The 21,465-nt window shown below is 40.2% G+C and overlaps 1 protein-coding gene across 1 annotated transcript in view; it reads right to left on the bottom strand.

Moving 5' to 3' along the window:
- Dop1R2 (dopamine receptor 2) overlaps nt 1-18,464 on the bottom strand; it is a 31,482-nt gene extending 13,018 nt beyond the window's left edge. Inside the window, exons 1-2 of the mRNA XM_089263618.1 lie at nt 18,055-18,464; nt 17,062-17,501 (exon numbers count right to left, since the gene is read on the bottom strand). The gene's annotated coding sequence lies outside the window, so the exon portion shown is untranslated. The remainder of the gene's footprint in view (nt 1-17,061; nt 17,502-18,054) is intronic.
- Nucleotides 18,465-21,465: the final 3,001 nt, after the last annotated feature.

The raw sequence follows: 21,465 nt of genomic DNA, 5'->3' as shown, positions 1-21,465 counted from the left end.
TCTGGGCAAACGGACAGAAAAGCTGCTGACAATATGATTGAAATTGAGTGAATATGCGGTTGACTGACGATTGGATTTGGGGTTCGATTCGCTCTATATTCATTGAATCGGGTCTAGGCGGCCAACAGTCGTGCTCAGCCAATCCACTCTGGGCAGTTCAAATGTGTCTTGCATTTTAAGCGACCTGCGGCTGAGCCCGGGCATTTGTTAGTTTTTGCTTAACCGCCTTTGTCACATCATTCTGGCTGTCAGCGGCCTGTGCCAGCTATTCATTGCATGTCTGCGTGTGATTATCACCTGCCAGTCTAAGGCCACGGCGATAAGACGATGCTGGCAAGCCGAATGTAGCCACATGCCTTGGCCTCACTCGTCTTCCAAGCAGCCGCCCAGCCAACCAGAGTTTTGCTCCTCATTTCCGGCGGATTCGCGTCGCCTGTATGCCATAAATTTTCCTGCCTGCTCGCCTGCTTGCCTGCTGTCGTTGGCTTATCTCTCGCTCCGCCCCAAGACCCCACCAGCAAGTACTCTTGTCGTTATGCTTGCTTTCTTGCACCACCATCACCATCAGCATCAGCCATCACCCATCAGCCTCACCCTCCAGCCTTTCGCCCCTATTTTGTCAGTTTTTCTGCTGTTTAGTACAATTTCCTGGCGCATTTCTCACGCGGGACAAGAAAAAAAAGGAGAAAAAAAAACAAACTTTGCGTACATTTCTTTCACTTACGATGAGCATGATGAGGCCGTTGATGTGCAGTAAGTCAAAATGTGAGCCTAGTGGATCTCTGCATGCCCAAAAGTGTTGACTCTTCAAGCAGCGCAGCCACCGACCCAAGAACTTCCAAAAGAATGAAGCACAAAAACTGCCAGCCACAAGAAATGCCACCGTGAAAGACGAAAAACCAGTTGAGAAACCTGAATAAAAGCAAATTCATATGCGGTGCGGTGCGTGCGTGGGTCTAACTGAGTGGGTAGCATAGAGCCCTGCAGCATCGCCTGGGCGGCTGCCTGGCGGGCATGGCCCAACAATTTAATTGAAACAACCTTAAAGCTGACTTCCACTTGGCACAATGCCAAATCCGACCCTTTTGCCAGTGGTCCCTATGTAAATGTAAGTGACGTCGGCTACGGCAGCAATTTGTATGTGCGCCCTAGCCGGAGCCCGTGCAGCCACCCAGCTCTGTATCTCTGCCCGACTGACTGAAAAAGGCACCCAAATGGCTAGCTCATTGAATAGGCGAATGAAAGTTAACTGAACTGGGTTGCCAGCACCCAGTTTTAAGCACTGATTGCGAACCATTTTGTTCACACTCCTGCAATGAATTACAATTACGGTTACGATTACGGATACAATGGGGTATATGTTCTGTATCCTTATCAATTGAGCACTATCGCCAGACGAGTTGAATTTGTCGTGTCCGTAGTGGAAACTAATTAGATCAAAGTCGCCCAGTGTTGGAAAACTTTGTTATTGCCGATCGGATATGGGCTAACTTTTCTCATATCTCAGAACCTTCAATTTGAATTAGGGTCTAGCGAGCGAGGGTCTCTTGCTAATAGACTTAACATAAGTACGGCTTTGTCATTGTTCAAATTCTTGGAATTTATTATACGGGCGTATGCCAGAATTTACTTAAAGCTAATTTAGCCAAAAAAAAAAAAAATCTTATTATAAGAATTTAAAGACTTATGGATTGAACTGAAGCTAAAAATTTAAAAACAAATACAGAAACCTCAATCAAATTTAAGCTGACTTTTTATGACAAAACGGCTCGAAGATATTTGAAGCCAAATACCATATTTCTTTAGATCTCCAGAATGCACACGATTTCCCAGAAACTCACGGCAAGCCGGATGCAGCAGGAAAAGTGTAACGAAATGAAATACCTGACGCAAAAGGCAATTTACCTAACAAAAGCAGGTATATATGTTATATATGGTAAATTAACTCTATATGCTCGCATGCAGTAAAATTTAAATGAATAAATTTTTATTAAAATTGCGTCTGCTTTAAATGATATGGAAGGAAACATGTAACATTTGCAGTAGAAATTCAAGAATAGCTAGAAATGTGAATAACCTTCGTATATTGCTCGAAACAGCTTAGAGCAGCGTCTGCGTTCAATTATGGAAAACAAAGGCAATTTCCAATTGAAATCGAGGCAGAAAAGTGTCATTTCGGCTATGGGGCTATCGCCGCCAGTTCTCCTCTCCAATCTACAGACTTTGCTAACGGAGGTATAAATTGAGAAATGTAAATACATTCTGTGAATTCAAATGTGGCAACGAGCAACAAATGGCTTTTCGCCAGTCAGCAGCCATTACGTGTGCCTCTTCTTCTTCTTCGTCTTCTTCTCTTCTTGGCCATTTGTCGAATTTTTTCGGTGAATTGTAATTACATAGAAACAAAAACGATTCCACTATGCTTTCAATTTACAATGCTGTTGCTATCATTTTCGGCATTCTGTTATTTTAATGGAATCGAAAGCTGCACGCTGTCGGCACGTCGACAACAACTATCTGTGAATGAATGCCTATGGAGTCTGAATGAGGTAGTGAGAGCTGTTTTTATGGCCGGATCGGGCAAGTGTCAAGGACAAATATTATTAGGCTGTGTGCCATAGATTTTCATGGCATGAATCCTCAGGCGCCCTTTTTTTCGGAGGGGCCCATATAATTTTCGATGCGAGTACATACATTAATTTTATGCACTATCGTTGAATGGGAATCGTTAGCCGTCGATAAGTGCGAGAGGTGAGCGAGGCACACACAAGGAGTATTGACATTGAACAACCTTTTCGTGTGCCAGTCGCCTATGCAAATTGCCTAAGAGAACGATATAAGTAGGGCCGTTATCAGTGCCTATCAGCGTCACCCACTCAGTGCTGTGCGATAAATCTCGGCTTAAATCTTTCAAATTGCTCCCCAAGCGTTTTTAAGTAAACACACGAATGTCAGGCGAGCGAAAGGAAACGCTCTGCCAGCCGTATCGTAACTGTGAGAGTAAGGTAAACGCAATGGCATTGGCATTGGCAATGTTAAAGGCAAAGGAAAAGGCAAAGGCAAAGGCAAACGGAAAGGCAAAGGCAACTGCGTCCAAATCTTACCAATCTTTATGTGAGCCAAGCACTCAAACGCGGACTCAAAAGAGTCGCTAAGGCACTAAAATGTCGGTAAATATATATGTGTATCGAGTCGACTAGCTGAACCGAGCTGTGTCTACAAATGGAATTTAATCACGCGTGCGTCGAGCTATCCACACAATCTGATACTTGTTTTATTTTCGTCTCTGCAACTAGTCCCTTTTCCGATTTGATAATGCGACGCTTGGTCCCTGGCGGTATCATGCTCGGCGCTGCTTAATTATGTCACAAATATTTACACCGAAAATCCGAATGGCAGGACCTTTTGCGCCTTCAGTGTCATGGCACGCAAGGAATCCAGCTAAACCAAACAAACGCTGACGCCGACGTCGACGCCAACGGCAACGGCAGCAGCAACAACCAATGAAATCAACAATACAAGCTAAAATCAAATTAAATGAGGCCAACTCCAGCCCAACAAGCGGAAGCACTCGCATTTTTGCAGCAATCAAGGACGAATAAGGACGCAGCAGCAGCAGCAGCAGCAGCGACCAGAACAACTGATGGTTTTGCTAAAGTGGATTCCGCGATAATGACAGGCATTAATTTTAGCCATAAACCGATGCGATTTGTTCTCTCCTGTCTACTGTCTTCTGTCCTAGATGGCTAAAGCATCTTCGTCTCACAAATTTTAGAATTCAGTGAAATCCTAATCCAATCAAATTAGATGTCGTTTGTCCCTCGGCTTTAGTATATGCTAAGCTCCTCTGTCCACTGCAGGGTGTCATTCAGTCGAGCAGGCGAGCCAAAGTGATCTCATTTCTGAGATTTTCGCCGGGCTTTGCTGTTTTTCACTGTCCATTGCCGGATTTCGCTTGCGTGCCGTACCTTTGGCACGCTCAAAGTTATTGACAACCTTTGTCGGGTAAACACACAGGGATACAGGATAGCAGAGGCTCGCGCTCATGTGCGGACACATTTAGTGCGCTTGTCACGCAATGAATAATGATTGGACAGAAACAACAACAGCAACAACAAGAACAGCAGGCAGAGGTAGCTGCCATGCGACGCAATAAGCGCCGCCCTCCCCACCTGTCATTGGCCCAATCGAGCGTCCGTTAAGTGGCATATTGCTCATACGACATGCTGTCCCCACACAAATAAACATTCACAGTGACAGACGTCACCAAGGACGCATCCCCTGAGAGTGTCGTGTTTAATAATTAAATACTGTTGTTAATTCGAAGAGCGAAAAGCGAAGAGTGCGAACTGTGCGGACGATGAAGCTGTTGGCTGTCAGATAAAACAGCATCTGACACTCGACTCCCGAAGTGGAAGAAAAACGAAAACGTCCTATTCAACCTACTGAAGCAAGCATAGATTATGCAATTGAATTTCACAGTATGACAAGATTATCCAGGTCTTTATTCAATTACCTGCAATACACGTATTTTGTATGCGTATTTTACTTCACAAATTCATTTTACTTCTCATAATGCATATGCCATATGAAATGCCTAATAAGAGCCGTAAGCAAAATGATTTATAAATCATATTCAAGTTCTTCATTAAAGGAAATTATATATTTTTTTATACAGAATACTTCAATTGGATTCAATTCTAATGAATAAAAATAATAACAAAATTCATTTGGAAATTTTTATTTTTATTTTATTATAATACTCTAATTTTATTATATGTATTTTATATATTTTATTTTATTTTATATTATTTTTTATATTTGTTTTATATAATTTATACTTTAGTAAATAATATTATATTATACTTCATATATATTTATTCTAAAATTAATTAACTGATAACTCGATTTGCTATCAAAATTCGACATTTTGATTAGATAAAATATTGAATTTTTAAGCACAAAGTTTGCGATATTTTTCGCACCTAAGTCAACCAATTAAAGTGATTCTGATAAGCTCTACAATTTAGCAACTTATCATATGAGTTCAGCTAACCCTTTTCGTCAAAATTTTGGTATTTGGCGCACGATTGCTTGGGTTCTGGTCCCATGTGCATAGAGAGCGAGCTACAGCCAATTATTATGATTATTATTATTGTTCACAAGTTCATTTCTTACATATCTGGCTGCTGCGCGTAGGGCAGAACGCAAATAGCTCTTTTCATCCGTGCCCCGTGCGATTCAGCCAGCAGTCCCTTCCGCTTCACTGAACCACGAACTGCTGTCAGGTGGATTCATCCACTATATATATGTGAATATATATATGTATGTATATATATAGATTCGAAGTGTCCTCTGGCTTTGGTTTGCTTTCACTGTTGGGAAACGCACGCACACATTTCATTTTCATTTGAAGTCCGTAGGGCATACATATTTAAAGTTTAGTTTTTGATGAGTTCGCATATGTTTTATTAGCAGCGTGCCAAGTAGTTCTCTTGGCCCCAATTTCCAAGCTGGCCAAGTTGTTGCGCAGCCCTAATAAACCCCAATGGCAATAAGTTAAAGTGTTTCGCATCATTTGCGTTCCGGCAACGTTTCTGATTACGAACTTCCTCTTTAATACTTGCACAACAGCATATTTTTGAGTCTAGATCAAAAATGTTGCCAGCAAATAAATTCCAGTCACATTCCCAGCGTGAATATCTATCTGCCTGTCATCTAATATGATAACAACTGGTTGAATATGCCATTAGAGCGTATAGCAGACTGGCAGATGCCCTCCTTTTTAGCCCTTTCATAAGAATTCTCCAGCTGTGCAAACTGAACACAAAAATCATATAGAATAACTAGGGAGCGATTTATGAGATTTATGAGTATTGAAATTCAACGGTGTGCAGTCCGTTTGTGGCTTGCAGGGTATTCAAATATATATTTTCTTGGAAAATTGAAATAAATGAACAGAAATTGGGCGCCATGTACGAGCATGAGTAAATTACAAATTGGCCCTGCTTCCAAGCCATTTCCTCTGGCAACTGAGCACGTGTGAACGCCATAACTCCATTGTGAAACAATTCAACTAGCTGAGAAAATAATTTTGATATAATGACAAGCTGACAAAGTCACGTCGCACAGAATAGCAGGCAAATTCATCAGCGAGCCAATATTTTCCCAGCCCCCAGTCGCCAAAGCAGAGCAGAGCAGAGCTAGAAACAAAAGACAAAACCACCAGAAAAATACCCCAGGCGACTCCAGATAGAACATCAACGTCGACTCCAAGCCAACGGACAGCGTTCAGCGAGGGTCAAAGTCGTCAAAGCAGACGCTGACGAGTCGAAAGACAAAGATAGAGACGCGTCGCTTATTGACGAGCTCTAATGATGTCGCAAAACGGCCACTTATATATTTTTATTAGTAATATGCCTGTATCCATTTTGATTACATCGTTGGGCGAAAACAATTTACCGTGGTCAAATTTATGTTGATGCAGAAATTGCGTATACGCCGTGTGTGGCTTGCCGTGCGTTGGCTTGTGACTAATGTGATTTACACAGCAAATGCCATGGCTAAAATCTTTGCCACATCGATTTACTCCGCACGCAACTCTTGGCCATATAATGTGGCAGCCAGCATGCAGGCCAGACCTGGCCATTTGCCCACAATCTCAGCTAGGCCAAGTTTATCGTATTTATGACATTTGCTGCTGTTAGTTTTCGTTTTTTTTTTCCATTTTGCTTTTTGTTTTCCATTTTCAATTCAGAATTTGTGTGACAGCTGCAGAGAGTGAGAGAGTGAAATGGTTGAGCTGAGCTTGTGTTCCCTCACGTATGTGGGATATCTCGGGGCTTTCGAGTGACATTCTAATCAACTGCATATTAGCATGTTGAAATGGGCCAACATGCAACTCATTTTCGTGCCTCGCCCGAATGCCTGCACTTGATTAAAGTTTCATTTATCGCACTTGCCGCAGCGGCTGCGGCTGCGGCTGCGGCTGCTAGTGCTTCCGGTTGTTGTTTTCTTGCACACAATTTTATGGCTAATTAACACAGAAAATTAACGTTAAGAGGCAATGTGGCACGAACTGCAGTTCGGAGCAGTCGCCAAGCTAAGCTAGGGTAAATATATGAGGGGGCCCATCTATGCAGATTACTGGCATAATAATTTGGCTTACATCGCTTTCCTGTCAAATGCCGCCAGAAGCCAATTTTCATTTCAACCTAATTGGTTAAGGAAAGGCATCACGCGCGAGTATGTCTACACACATACACACACACGCACACTCAGACAGCTACATCACATTGAATAGCCCTGCACAGACACGGTAACGGACAGCTGAATGCCAGCAAAGGGCCGCGCACAAAAGCAGGCTACGATTTTTTTTTAGCTTTTTTTTTGGCATTCCCGCTTTGCGGCACGCCAAGCAAAATATTATTTGTGGCATCAGCTTTATGCGAACCCAGACTGTTCATTATTGCTAAAAATTCTTACGCAACAGCGTGTCCAAGTGCAAACATGAACGAAGTATTTTAAGAAAAAATCAAATAAACAAAGGCAAAACAGAGCACACAAACACAAACCAGCTCCAGACGGAGCAGCAGAAATTCACAAAACCATGAAAAAACAAGTAAGAACGTTGCAGTCGGGCGCTACCGACTGCGAAATACTCATTCACAGTCCCTTTGAAAATTTAATTTAATTTGGCTTTAAAAAAAATTAGTACAAAACAATTATGCTTTTTGATTATATTGTAGCATTTGGTAATTTTTATCGAGTAATCGATAATTATTATATTGATCGTGCACTTTTTGAGTACAAATGTATGGTAATTTTCGTTGATAGCTTTCGGTCACACCTATTGCAGATTCTTTAGCGTTTGTTTACATTACAAAAGCGCGCTTTTTAGCATTCTAAGAATTGCGATTGATTTCTGGATTTTCTAGCTGTTATTGTAGTTTTGTCAGATGACACTCTGTTATTAGCTTATTGTATTTTAGCTACCAGTTTGTAAAGCAAAGCGATGGGCGCTAAAGGCGTCGCAAGTTATGTTACCAGCGGCGGAGGTTCAAGTCCCCATCAAGGTTAAGTTTTTTTTTTTTCATAAATATTTCGTTTTTTATAAAATAGATATTTTATTCTTCTTAAAAAGCCCTCAAATATGTATGTACGCATATATGCATGTATATGTATGTACATACATAAGACTGCACGCATATGTAGCATCAAGCATTCCAGCCTTTCTTATGCACGCGCTCATTTGTATGTGTGTATGTATGTACACATAAATGCATACTCTAGCGTTGACATGAGACTGATTTGTTTTTGCTTTGTTCTTGAATTTACCATCCGCTACTCTCATAACAAGAATCTTATTTTTGGATTTCATTTTAATTACTATTGTTGACAGTAGGCGGTAGCGTTGTCGGCAAAGGCGCCGGCTAAATTTGTTTTTGTTATTTTGACAAACATGGCTTGGGTGCGAGTTCAAATCCCGCGGAAAACTCTTTTTTGTAAATTGCATATTTTGTTATTTTAGCTTCTTTTATATTTTTTAAATATTTAAATTTAATTTTTAATTTTTATAAAAATGTTTCCTTCCGTGTTATCAATGCCTATTAAGCCTATTTGTATATACATGTACATACATAGATAGCTCAAGCATATAAATGTCGCAATTTGATACTACAAATCCCGATTGCCACGCCCCTAGTGGCCGTAGACACCTAATTTTTGGCCAGTTCTTAGAAAGAGCTAACGGTAACGTAAATGCGAAATTTGAATGCTTACGCTCAAAAAATGTGAAAATTACAGGGTATTTTTCGATATGCCACGCCCCCAAAAAGGCGTGACAATTATTTTTAAGGCATCGATAGAGGACGTTACCAGTAACTCAACTATCCAAATTTGAAGCTTCTAGCTCTTAAACTGTAGGAGATATAAAGTTTTGCGGTTTGCCACGCCCCCTTTGGGCGGACATATATCCACCATAGCTTGTTGGACTTGGGTGGTCAACTCGCGTATATATACCAAATTTCAAGTCTCTAGCATCAATAGTGCCTAAAATATAGCCAAATTTGAAAAATTACTATATCTTCAGGTCCGATTTGCCACGCCCCCAGTAGGCGTAGACATACAATTTTTTCATCAGTCATTATAGAAATATAGCATTAGCTCACGTGCGAAATTTCAACGTTCTAGCTTTAGAACTTTAGGAGATACAGTTTTATCTGATTTGCCACGCCCCCAATGGGCTTAGATATATCCACCATAGCTTTTTGGACTTGGGGGGTCAACGCGGATCCACATACCAAATTTCAACTTTCTAGCTCTTCAACTAACATGATTTCTGGTATATCGGAAAATGCATTTTCCGATTTGCCACGCCCCTAGTGGGCGGATCGGGAAAATTTTAACACTTTATAAATCGGAGTTATACACGAGTATGTGTTCCAAATTTCAAGTCTCTAGCTTCAATAGCGGCGAAATGAACTGCGTTCATACGGACAGACGGACAGACGGACAGACGGACAGACGGACGGACGGACGGACAGCAAGACGGACATTGCACAAAACCAATATACTAATTCACTTCGTGAATGAGTATAAAAAAACAACGTTGGTCAGAAAGGTGAAAATTAGAAATATAAATAGACGGGCAAAAGTTCTGGCAAAACAGGAAGGGCACAAAAGCCAAAAAGAAAATTGCAATGCGCAGCCAGCCGAATGCGCAATACTCTATCTGGGAAGAAAAGTTGAAGAGGAAGTTAAATTGAAGTTCATATACAAAAGAGATTCATTTATACAACCAAAGATGAATTTTGACCTAAAATACATTTACCTAACTGCCGAATTCTTGAAATATTAATAGCAGACGGCGCAATGCACTCTCTGAATAAAAAAGTAAGAAGAATTTGAATTGAATATATATAAATATGGTAAATTTACACACAAAAAAAAAAACATTTACTGAATTTATTTAACTAAGGAAAGTATGAAATATTAATAGTAGACTATGCGATATAATCTCTAAGTAAAAATAAGTAAGAAGGAATTAAAACGAAATGTATATACAGATGAATTCATAAAAAAAAAATTAACTGAATTTCGACTAAAATATATTTACGTAACTGGTGAATGAGTGAGATATTAATAGTCGGCTGCGCGATATACTCTCCGAGAAAAAATTATTAACAAAAATGTAAATTTAAATCAATATACATATATACATAAATATACAAAATTAGCTCAATTTCGGCTTAAATTAATATACCTGTCTGAAATACTAATAATTAAAACAGAGAAGAGTATGCCAGCGAAAATACCTCATACCCTATGTAAGAGCCGTAAGCAGAAAAAACCGCTTGCTGAGCCTATTTGCGATCATAAAAATATGAATTTAATTTCAGTGCCATAATTTGCTGTAAAATAAAAAAGTGAAAGCATAATTTAGACAGCGAGCGGCGTGCGCCGCCAGGCAGCCAAATGCGAAATGTGAAATCCTTGCCACAAAGTAATGAATTCAAATACCTGTGCTGCCGCGTTCAGTTCAGCCGCAATGCGGGCGCCCCGCTGGCGACAGAGCCTAAATGTGTAAGCCACACACACACCCACACAACCGCCCACTGGCACACATACAGCGAGAGAGAGAGAGAGAGAGAGAGAGAGAGAGAGAGAGGAGAGAGAGAGAGTGCGACACCAGAAGCGTCAGGTAAGCAAGCGGCTAGAGTTGTTTACTCTTCCTGCAACCGTTACTTGTGGATTGTCACTCAAATCTGTCGTTTTACCCGGCAGCAGGTTGCCCTGCGGCTTGTTGGAAATTTTAGTGGGTGTGTCTGTTGTGGGGTGGGTGGGGCGAGATGGCGGTGTTGAGACAGGTTTGCTGCAAAATTGTATTTACGACAGCAATTTTGAGCGATTTGTGCTTAACAGCTCGGCGTGGGTGTTTGTATATATATATATATATATATATATATATATATATATATATATATATATGTGTGTGTGTGTGTGTGTGTGTGTGTGTGTGTGTGTGCGTGTGTGTGTGTGTGTGTGTGTGTGTGTGTGTGTGTGTGTGTGTGTCATTCATTATTTTCAATTTTTCAATTCACAAACTTTCTGCAGCTACTGTTGAATGCGTGCGACTGTCTGGATATTGTATTCCCCTTCCCTTGCCCCAGCCAATTTTCGTAAATATTCAAATTTATTATGATTTTCATTTAATTTTGTATTTTTTTTTTTATTTTTCTGCGCGTTGCTCACACTTCCGCCTAGAAGGCCAACATGGCCCCCGCCCAGGACATGGCTCAAGTAGAGTTTGAAACTTTTGCAGGATTGGCTTTGCGCTGGAGCCACTTCGCATATTACATGTCAATTCGTTTAATTTCTTTCCAATTTCATTTTATTTATTTTTTTCCTGTAGTCGCCTGCATTTGTTGCTGTCACAAAGTTTGTTTTACCGTTCAGATCTGGCGCCCGACAAAAAGTCAATTAGCGCAATTGAACTGCAAATTCGTGGAAATGCGAAAGTTTCCAAATTATTTATTAGCCTCGCTACGGCGACAGCTTAAGCCGCCCGAATTGTTAAGTGGCCGCACGTGCTGGGATTTAGTGACACAATTTTGAAGCGTGTCTGGGATCGGACAAGCTGCTTTCCGTTCGAATTTCACAGCTAAATTTCAAAGGGCGTCTGGAGGATTTCTCGGCATGTATCCGCGAGCAAAAACTTTATTCAAATGCATTATTTATGATTTATCCATGTTATCGCTGGCCACATTCAATTGAACTTCGAGGGCTGGCAATGATTAAACGCTTTCGATCGAACCTCTCGGGCTTTGTATGTATGTGTGTATTTCATGTATGTAGTTATCAATTTGCTTTGGCAATGTAACAAAGCAAACACGATGTGTGGCTTCAATCCTTTTGGCCAGATGCCCATAAAAAATTGTTTCATTAATCATTTCCAACCGACAGCGGCAACCACAAGCAGCAGCAACAGAGGAGAAAACTGCACCACCACCACCAGCACCACAAGCTGCACAAGCAGCAGCAGCTGACTCTGGCAAGACGCTTTGTTGTAGCTCTTGCGACCTACCAACCTGTCATAAGTTATTAACAAGACGAGCCTGAAGCCAACCAGCCAACCAGCCAACCAGGCAGTGAGGCAGCCCACATACGGCAAGGCAATTCACAAAGTGCTGCCACCCCAGCTGGGCGGGGTATTGGATCTTGGGCGGATAATACTTTCGGCTTCACTCACATTTGCAGTTGTGCTGGAAAAATTTCAAGTTCGCTGCATTTTATGTTGCGGCTCGAGCGTCGACGGCACTGTCATACCCCAAATTATGACCACTCGGACACAATTTACTGGCACTGTGCCAAGGCCGCTGACGTAGCCCTTGCGCCTGACAGTTCATTGGAATTTTCATTAGTGTTACAAGTGTGCCGCCATTGAGACGGCAATGACGGCCAACCGACTCGACTCAGCTCGACGCGAGGCAGACGGTGACCTTTCAGAATCTCCAATGGACACACGCATCTAACAGCAGCCGAGCTGACGGACAGCGCTCTTCGTGCTTTTGTCCGGTTTTTCAAGTAGCCATTGCAAATTCGCTCAAGCATGAGTTTGTCTTCAGACCGAATAATTATTAAAAACATTCGATGACTCATTCCACTCTATCGCTATAGAATATACAGCAAATAGCAAATCAAAATGATTTTTTATATTTTAATGCTGCCAGACAACTTTGATCATATTCACTGAAAAGCTAACATATATAGAATGCTCTATTTATGCATTATTTTTCGAAATAAATTCGCATTCATTTCATTAGAATATCCCTCATCGACTATGCAAGTTTGTTCTGTCTGACCGAGTACGAGTTCAGATTAGACGAACTCTAATAGGATGAGCCTGTCATAGGAGAGAATTTAAAGCTTTGTTTGCTTTTCATCCAAACGACGTCTGATGGATGATATTTGTCTAGATTTTGCAAAATTTCTGCAGAATTTTTGTCATTTATCTATAAAATATTTCAACTCTATGTGCTCTATGTTGGGTGTTGAAAACTCAGCGTTAATCGATTCGATGATTGTATGCTATAGTATTGCCAAACATTTTACCGAATTTCAAACAGTTTGTGGCTTCAACTTTTGGCCACTCAGCCCCAGAGCTGTGACGACGATAATGGTTGAAACATTTTAAGTGCCTCGCTGCTTGGCTGCCACACACACGCAACTTGGTCAAACATTGTTGCACATTGGCCCAGAGTTAATAGTTGTTGCTGTTGCTGTTGCTGTTGCTGTTATCGTTATTGTTGTTGCGGTAATTGCACTTGCGTTGCTTTATGAGCGGCACAGTCGTAAAACATTATGTACATCATGTTGATACTTAAATGTGTCCTGCTTCCTGATGACGGCCCGATTTTTGACAACCAACTTGAACAAACTAGTTTTGTATGCTGTTGCACACGACCATTCTATCTAACTCTGTCTCGTTCTCTCTCGCTCTCTCCCTTGCTCTCTGTCTATTTGCATTTGATTTAAGCCATGCAACTGATTTTGGAAATTGTTTTGAATTGCATCGTTTGTTAGTCAAGCTTTCGGTCGTTAGATTTGTATTTTATTCAAGTGGGGAAACAAAAGGCTCATGCAGCACACACACACACACATTTATATTAGAGAGGAAATGTATGGTTCATGTGTTGCTTTCATTGTGCTAAAGCGGCGCTTACAGTTAAAACTGTAAAGCAAACTGAATTGGAATCGCATTTAGCGCTTCAAACAATGCAACAAAAATAAATTGTGACGTTTGCACAGCCCCTGAGTGTGCATATGTATGTGTGTGTGACCCTCTCATTATTATTTTTGGACTCTGAGCGCTGCAGCAGGCCTGTGTGCAAACAATTATTTCTGTGACAAATGGATTTCCTTTTGTTTTATTGAAAACATGTTCAGCCTATGCTCACTATGCTCCCTCCCTCCTCCCTTCTCTCTCCTCTCTCCACTCTGTCCTTGTCTCTGTCACACATACCGCATGTTGGCTGGCAAACTATTTCAATTACAGATGTGCGGCCATGGAGACCAGCACCACAGCACCACAGCACCACACGGCAGTTTGCAGTTCACCTGTACCTGCACCGCACTCGCTCTTGCTGAGCTCTATTGCGGCAGCAGCAGGCACAACTTATTCCAATAACACAAGTGAATGTCTTTGTGAAAATGTGTGACGACATGTGTGTGAGTATGTGTGTGCCCTTTTGTTTGTTTGCGCTTGTATGTGTGCGTGAAGCAAGGCATTTGTATTGAAATATTTATATGCAAATAAATAGTTTAGCGAGCTCTTAGCTTTGGTTGCGTTGTCGCATACACACATACATTGAGCCAGCGAAGGGGGCGTGGCAGCCGCTAAGTCGTAAAACACACGTTAACACACACCATCGGATACGGCGTACAGCTGAAATACAGCGCCCTAGGCTAGGGCATTATTACGCGTTAATTGTGTGTGGCATTTAATTGTTAATCTATTCAGCTATGCGCTCCAGTTAATACCCTGTAAGGGGCGTATGTGGACTTGTTCGATCTGAAAACTATTTTCTGCATGCCAAGCCAATATGTACATACATATGTATGTGCTGCCATTATCTACCGCTAGCATTGCGAATTAGATCTGTGCGAGACGTGAGGTAAGCATATCTTGCTTCTTGTTGGGTTGTGTGCGCACGGCTTTAATGACTCGCAAGATAAGAAACTGTCTGCAGTGCGTTAGGTCATGCGTTGTGGGGAAATATTACTTGGTAATTAGATTTAATTAGTTGGCATTTTAGATACCTTCGCATGCGTGCGTGCCAGCTAACTGAATAACAAAATCAATAAAAGCTATGTGAAACAGCATACAGCAACCACATTAATGCAGCGCCACAAATAATAATAATAATAATGACACAGGCGAATGTCTATTCCTGGAATTTCCTATATTAATTGAAGTTGCTTGGAGTAAGCTACTTAAATTCCCAACGTTTCCTCATCATAATGATCTGAAATCAGCTGTACGTGCAGGTGTATGTATGTACATATGTTTGATTTATTTCCATTTATAGAATATTCCTCACTGGAATTGTAAATATTCTGCATGTGCTCAAAGGTAATTGAGGCAACAGAAAGCACAGGTATTTTCGGTTTATATATATTGAATACTGCATACAATTAGTAGTTGTTTATCAAGGCAAGAACTTAGCATGTATTTTGCAAATATTTGTAAAGAGCTGGCGATTTTTAATTGCCATAAACAATCAACAGAATTATTAAATTAAGAGTAAGTACCAGACACTTATTTAAATTTAAATATATATTATAAATTATGTATTTAGTCTCCCAAATGTTGATTGCTAATAAAGTGTGATTATCAAATGAATTGAAGCAGTAAAAGTTTGAGATATTTTTCATTTTCTTGAAAAGTTCTTTTATTGCCACTTGTAAGTTGAAAATTTATTCGAGTCATGGCACGCCCGTGAGTTTGCTATGTTTACTCAAAGTATATTCATAGAGAACGAGAGAAACGCAGAAGTTTATTCACTTCAAATGTCCAACTGAGGTATAAATCTTTAATGTTTAGTTTAGAATTTATGTCATATTCCCTTTATTTCATTTAAGAATCTCAGATATTGATTTTTTTTTTTGTAGGGCATTCAATAAAGAATTTGTTTAGCTGGCATTGAATTTAATAAATCGCGCACGGGAAAACAAATTAGGCAGAGATTTCGTGGAAAACTCTACGCATTTGCATCTCGGGTAAATATGGGCCCTGCGCTGCGCTCATACCTCTATACATAAATATGGCGCATGAACATAGTTATTCTGTTGACTTTCATTACCTTGCGCAAATAGAGAGAAAGTCATTAAAAATTTTAATGAAGAAACTTTTTTCTTTTGTTTCCGGCAACGTCATCGTCATCACCATCAGCATCATCATCATCATCTTCAACAGCTTTGTCATTGTCGCCAGCGCTTTAATTTTCTATTTAAATTTTGTTTTGTCTGCAGCTTTTCGCTACATGTTCGCATATTGTTAATAACAATCAAGCCCAACCAAGCCAAACCGAGCCAAACCGAGCCAAGCCAAGCCAAGGCAAGTCCAGCAAAGCAGAGCCAAGGCAATTCAAGCTGAGCAGTCTCCATAGACTACTGTCGAGAGCCCTGGCGCTGCTCGTCGTCGCCTCGGGTCTGGCGCCTTGTGTATGATTTATTAGAACGATAAAATGATTAAATTAAAATTGATTTAAATAATAAGGAAGCAAGGCAGTGCGGCAGTGAGCCATCGCTGGCCAGCAGCAGGCAGATGCTGCTAGCGACAGCTAGCAGCACTTCACCTGACAGCCAACGAAGGCGAAGCGAACCAGAAATGGCAACCAGAATGGCTAGTCTGCCATTTCAAAGAAATTTATTTCCGTCAATGCCAAAAGTTGGGCCCAGAGCCGCAGTGTTTGCTTAGCTGGCGCCCCGGCCAGCACTAAGAGTGAAAACTTACTAATTTATGCTAAATAGTCAACAACGCAGGCGTCTAGAGCCGTTGTCGTACGACATGGCGTATGATTAACCTAAATGTTATACTTGTCGTCGTCGACTCGACGTCTGTCCTGTTGCCCAACGTCGTTTTGCATTTAAAATGGAAAAACTACAAAATACAAAATACAAAATAACGCTGAGGGCATTTGTTTTCATTTTTTTCCAGGAAATAAAGGCCCTCGGTCCCAATGCGTCCTTGTTGCTGTTTGTTTGCCTGTTTATTTGGCCCATTCAAAAGGCCAACTAATTTGCTGAGCAACAACACGGGCCCCAAACTGCAGGCTATCATTTTTTTGTTTTTTAACTTTCAGCAAACATTTGCTCAAATTAAAATAGCTTCATTTAAAAAGGTCGCAAGCATTTCTGGTAATTAATTGCCCGATATTAAAACTTGATCGAACCCCACTTCAACCTGACGCGGCTCTAGTGGGTAAGCAGCACTCATAAGGCGCTTTAAGGATATGCTGAAAAATAAGCCAATATTCATTTCACACACTTATAGCTTACCTCTTAGCAAGTTGCGGCCTCCTCGTCCTGGGCTTCTCAGGAGCTGCACAGCTCCAGCTGCAGCTCCTGTTGCTGTCTGCTGTCTGCTGTTCGAGTTTCCGTCGAATGCAATTTCTCGTCTCACTGCCTGCAGCTTGATGTTGTTGTGGTTGTTCCTGCTGTCGGTTTCGTTGGTATTTTCGGGTAATTTTTCTTATATATTGCTTGGCATCCTGCCGCCCTGCGCCTCATACGGTGCTAGGTACTCGCGCTGCGTTTCAAATTGAATTTCACTTGGCTAATATATTAGCATGATTAATAGCTTAACGAAGCAGTCTCTGTTCCACGGCGTCGTCTGAGCAGAGTCCACACGGGGCGGGCTTTAAGTGAATTATAATTAACTTGTTTCTTTTAAGTAGTTTGCAACGAGTTTTTTAATTGCTCTTTTAATTGTTTTTCAACTTTTTGGAATATGAAATTCATTGATATTAGCTTGTAAGAAAACCCATCTAATGTATCCCGAAAAATCTCAACTCAATTTCAGTACCAATAAAACCAAACTAAAATCTTATTACCTATGACTGGCTTTTACAGGAATTATTAATTTAAAAAAGTTTTAAAATCTATAATCCATAATTTCCAAAAATTACTACTTAATACATTTTTAATGTAAGAAATCATCCTTTAATTTTTGAATATATTATATATATTTTTTATGTATATTTTTTTTTTAATGTATTGTTACTTTTTTTTAAGAACAGTATATATTATAAAAAATATAAACATATATTAAACAAAAACTTGTATTACTCCGTGATTTAAAGCCATAAATTTAAAGCAAATAAATTCCTGCTTCAGATCTAATTGATCTAATTTAAATTAACAACTCAACAGCTATCCTTTTTTATAATTTAATTAAAAACTTTTTTTTTTATTTTTAGATATTTATTGTTATCTTTTTTATTGAATATATATTTTAAACAACACATACAACAAAAATAAATTTTTTTTTACTTCTTTTTATTCATGTTTTAAAACACAATTAAATTGAATTTAATTGACACTTTTTTCACAAAATAAACGTATTTATTTATTTTATTATATTTTTTTTTTTTTTCAGTTTAATCAAGTTTAGCGAACTTTGTTCTGATAGTTTGAATTGCTCAGTGCACTGCAGCGAGGATGTTCACAAGTATTTGGCAACCGAGCACAAGGAGCAAGGAGCAACGCGTTCTGAACATCACTGATGTAACTGACGCGAGTGAATAACTTCAAAAACAACGCGAAACTTGGCAAACAACAGCAGCGGCGACAACGACGCCTAACGGTGCCGACAGCTGTGTGGCCAACGACAAGCGACAGACGACAAGCGACGGTGTTCGGCTTCGTGCTTGGCACTGAATGACGAGCCCAAACACTTGCTGGCATTTCAGAGCCTCAAATCGTGGCGCGCAAGCAAACACGAGGACGATGATGGCCGTTCAGCCTGCAAGAAGCGACCATCGCACGGCTCGTGCGGCACGCACACACATGCACACGGGCACACATGTAGTTGTACATGTACATGTACATGTATTTATTGCAGCCGCTCACAACTGTTCGATTGTTATAGCACAGTTATGTGCGCTGCGCTCGGCTCCAGCGCGAGCGCCGGCAAAGCGCGTACAGCTGACGAATTGGCGCCAAAACCCGAACTGAGCAATGCGCAGCCGTGAAACTGTTATACACTTGATGCAGTCGCTGCGTAGCACAGTTGACTCCAGGCCCGTTTCAGCGTAGCAGTGAGGCTTATGATATGAAAATGAAATTTTTAAGAATATAGACTTATAAATATAGCATAAGTGATTAGAAATTTTCGATAATATTATTAATATTAGAAATTGCTTATTTTTATACAAGTTTCCTTATATGGAAAAATAAAAAGAAACAAATTTTAAAAAATATTTAATTAACTATAAATTGCTAAAGCATGACTGAAAAATAAATAAATAATAAAATAAATAAATAAATAAAAATAAAAATAAATAAAATAAATAATAAATACTCTCTCAATTCACTCATTATTATACAAGAGAAAACTTATTTTAAACAAATACTTAAGCATGGTTTAATATTAAGCAGGAGACCCAGGTATATACTATAAATATTTACACTTCGCCATTCACTGGCTCCTTGAAATTTATTAAGCAGGAAGCAGTTTAGTTTGATTCACTTCTCAATTTTATTTTGCCCACCTCTAGACAGCAGGCAACAGGTGTTGATTCAATTTAAGACAAAACTATGTGCTCCGTATATAATATATATATATATATATATATATATGTAGTTTACTGTATACTGACAGTCTGGAAGCAATAATGGGCTGGGATTGATTGATTAGAATTCAATTACACTTAGCTGCAAGAGCTTCATCTACCAGCAACAAGCGCAATTAAATATGAATAGCTTAACTTACTCTGCAGACTAAAAAAACTAAGTCTAAGCTCAATTCATGCATATCATAATCAAGTATTTACTCTGAACATGCCATAGATTACAAATTTGTTAATTTTACATCAACTATGTTTCGGCCTGCTTGAATTTACAGCCAAAAATGTGACATAAACAAGAGCGCTGAACGCCATTTAAAAAGTTGTTAAACAAACTTTCAAATTAAACTCTCGGGTGCTTAAATTTTGTAAATGCCTTTCACACATACGAGGCATAGCAGACATGTACGCACACACACACACACACACACTCGCATACTCGTTCTCTCTAAATGTTGCATTATGTTGATGTGTGTAGCTTAACATTTGAGTTCTTCTCTTCTGCTGGCATCCTCAGTGTTTACTGCTATTTTATATGTGTTAATGCCCTTGTCATGGCAGAGGTGCGAAAAGACCCCATCTAATATTACCCAATGAATAGTCGAAGTAATCAAGCATACGCCGAGTATGCCAAGCAAATGCAAACATTTTATACTTTGCTCTGCAGCTCTGCTGCTTAAGCTGCTTATGATTGCATTGGATATTGAATTAAATGGTGCTTAGCACTCATCAAATCAAAAGGGAGTTTCGATTTTATGGAATTGCATAAAAATCGACGAAAATGCCATGGCGAAAATCGGTTGACAACCCTTTTAACAACTTGCTTATGTAAGTAGTTGAAAGCCAGCAACAAATCGATGCGCTTAAACTTTGAACCTGCTTTAGCGTTCACTGGGAACTGCAGCAGCAGGCGATATAAAGATATGGAGAGAAATGCCAAATGTAAATGGCGAAAATGGCAAAAAGGAATAACGGAAAAGCTGAATAAAGTATAGCAAAAAGAGCTAAGGAATGGAACGGATTTAAAATGCATAACATCAATTATAAAAAGTTTTCGTAATTTTCGCAAGTTCATAATTCAAATTGAGGTTCACATGCATGCAATCTCTTTCAATGGCAAGCAGTAAGGACAAAAGTTAAGAACTTACGCACACACATACGCACACAGGCACATTCACACGCACACACATTGAAATATGCGCACATAGTGTGCGTTTGTTTATTCCTCAATTGCGTACAAACATTTGCATTTGCAAAAGACATGCTAAAAGCATTGCCAGCTCTAGGAGCTGTCTTCACAGCATTCGAGTCCTTGCAGCTGCTATGCTGCAATGTGTGTGTGTGTATGTGTGTGAGCTGTGCCTGCCCCCAGCTGCATCTCCGGCTTCGCTTTTATCTTGATGTTGCAACTGCCAACTGGGATCTACCGGGATGCACACACACACACACACAGGCCAACACACTCACACATATGTAAATTTTACACTTCTTTAGAAAATTATTCAAATTACTTGCAAAAAGTCAGAGCGCAGCTGAAATCAATGCAAGCGGAAGTGGATATAAACAAAATGGCGTCGCTTGTATCGCAGTCAAATCTGAGTGCAGCCTTGGCCGCCTTTGCAGCTCATCAGGCAAATTGACGAATCTTTGCCTTTGCTCAACGTCAACGCAAACATGGGCGACGATGTATTTTAGCCAGCGTTTGCCGAGCCGGACGACAATCATCAATCACAGCCATGGCACTTGGCTTCATGGCTGGTAATCCTTTAATATTATTAAATAATTAACAGGCATTTGGTGGCTTGTTTATGACTTTGACACGAGCAGAGACCCTAGCAGCAGGAGTATGAATGGAACTCGGCGGGGATTCACTCATCAAAAGATAAACGCAATTATAGCGTAGTTAGGTGGCCCCAACGGGGCAAGGAGCAAGGGGCGAAGCGAGTAGTCTTAGCGCAAATGAAGACAATGCCGCGGTGCTAAACATGCAAATTAGCGTGCAAAAGTTTGACACTGACAAGCACCACGAAGGAGTTAAAGCTCCTTTTAAGCCAAATTTGCATATTTAAATGGCTTAAATGCGGGCACTTGGCACACGGTCTGCTGGCAACATGCA

This window comes from Drosophila navojoa, chromosome 2, assembly GCF_054131105.1.
Source record: "Drosophila navojoa isolate 15081-1374.11 chromosome 2, UAZ_NAV_1.0, whole genome shotgun sequence".
NCBI classification, from domain to species: Eukaryota; Metazoa; Arthropoda; class Insecta; order Diptera; family Drosophilidae; genus Drosophila; species Drosophila navojoa.
Note: the sequence above shows the minus strand (reverse complement) of the source record. Positions and strands in the feature narration are given on the sequence as shown.